The sequence below is a fragment of the Coenobita brevimanus genome, chromosome 2 (genome assembly GCF_032717465.1).
Source record: "Coenobita brevimanus isolate Jiangsu-jjx chromosome 2, ASM3271746v2, whole genome shotgun sequence".
In the NCBI taxonomy this organism is placed as follows: domain Eukaryota; kingdom Metazoa; phylum Arthropoda; class Malacostraca; order Decapoda; family Coenobitidae; genus Coenobita; species Coenobita brevimanus.
Window position 1 is genome coordinate 1330001 of NC_136955.1, and position 2368 is coordinate 1332368.

Below are 2368 nucleotides of genomic sequence, written 5' to 3' on the forward strand. Positions count from 1 at the left end.
TGGTCCATGACGTCACAGTAGGAGAGCCTCGCGATTGGTTGAAACTCCGTGACGTCACAGGTAATGCGCACTTTGAGTAGCTGAAACCTCGTGACGTCACATAAGTGGAGCACTGTGAGTGGCTAAAATATTGTGACGTCACTGCTAAGGTGCGCTTTCGTCTGTGCTTTCGTGGTTTTTGAAGGCTCCCTCTCACCTCGTCCTCAGTGATTTACGATGCATATCACACCTTTACGTTCTCTTGCTGGTATTTATGTATTTTTAACATCGACATAGCTTGCATAAGTAAATAACAAAATAATATTAACGTGTCATAAAGCCTACACAGATACATGGCCAAGAAAGGCCTAATGTAATGGGGAGCCTCCTAATGTTACGAGACGCGCTGTAAGTGACAAACGAACTGCGACATTTTGTTTTGTCGTTTTTCAGCTTATTTCACGTAGCTCAGCGGCAGAATAAGACAATACTATAGCTCCATAGCCTTTCCTTAGCTCTTCTTCGTGACTATCATCGTATTAATGTTAGTTTATTGTTACAACTCAACACTGAAGATAGAGAGACGGCAATTTTAGGCCAAGTTACAGTAAGAGGAGTAGAGTATGTTTGTATGCGTGTAGGCTACTTGTTTGTTTATTTAGGACACGGGTATACGCTGATAAGGAGAGAGAGAGAGAGAGAGAGAGAGAGAGAGAGAGAGAACGTGCACAAAGCACTCACCCAGCACAGTACGGTGAATCATACTACAGCGAATACAGTGAATCAGATGATGCTGTATTTAAAAAGATTCCTGTTCATTTTTAAAAACTGTAATCGTATTTTGTATCCTATTGCTCTCCTAATGGCGGCTTTCCATTCTGCTCGATCTCTGGCAGCCTCCCTATTCAGTGACTTATCCCTGAGGTCACACTCTATGGCCTCGTCCCAGGTCTTTTTCGGTCTGCCTCTCACAACCCCACCCCCGACGTTCACACTTCTCACCTTCCACACCCAACTGTCATCCTTCATCCTCTCCACATGCCCAGACCATCTCAGTCTACCCCTCCTCATCACAAACCATCTCAGTCTACCCCTCCTCATCACAAACCATCTCATTCTACCTCTCCTTATCACAAACCATCTCAGTCTACTCCTCCTCATCACAAACCATCTCAGTCTACCCCTCCTCATCACAAACCATCTCAGTCTACCCCTCCTCATCACAAACCATCTCAATCTACCCCTCCTCATCACAAACCATCTCAGTCTACCCCTCCTCATCACAAACCATCCCAGTCTACTCCTCCTCATCACAAACCATCTCAGTCTACCCCTCCTCATCACAAACCATCTCAATCTACCCCTCCTCATCACAAACCATCTCAGTCTACCCCTCCTCATCACAAACCATCCCAGTCTACTCCTCCTCATCACAAACCATCTCAGTCTACCCCTCCTCATCACAAACCATCTCAGTCTACCCCTCCTCGTCACAAACCATCTCAGTCTACCCCTCCTCATCACAAACCATCTCAGTCTACCCCTCTTCATCACAAACCATCTCAGTGTACCCCTCCTCATCACAAACTATCTCAGTCTACCCCTCCTCATCACAACACCAATACACTCCTCCCATCCTTCCTCTCAACTCTTCAATCTCAAACCTAGCTCCCTCCCCTCCCCCCAGGCCCCACATTCAAGGACGTATGCAATTATGATGATGAAGAAGGCGGCCTTCACGTGGTGGCACTGATATAACTGGTCGGTGGAGCTGCCTGGTTATACAAACGTCCCTCAACTCCCTCCCTATCCCCCGAAAGGACCATGGTGGACTGCAGGAGTGGGCAACTTCAGCCTGCAGTCCGCTGGGTTCACGTTTCAGATGAATCTTGGGCTACAACAACAATAACAACAGCAACAACAACAACAACTACTACTACTACTCTTACTACTACTGCTATTACTACTGTTACTACTACTACTACTACTGTTACTACTACTACTATACTACTGCCAGTGGCGTCACCAGGGGGGGGGCTAGGGGGGCTTAGCCCTCCCAAATCAAGGACTCAGCCCCCCCCAAATTGCAGCCTCCCAAAATAATAATAATAAAAAATCACCAGCTTACATAGTATGCTTGCAGCTCGGCATTGACCCACCTAGCTTTCCCCCAACCCCCTACCGCCAATCCACTTTTATTCGTGCATCCATATTAGTTTAATACAATATTATTTATAGCTATATAATGTGATAAGTTATTCACAATATACGTAAACCTATGACTCAAATCATAATAGTTATAATATATTAGTTTCCCATATACTTTTTCCAAGCTTGGTTTTCTTTGAAATATATTTATTGCACAAAGAATGCAAGATTGTATTAAATT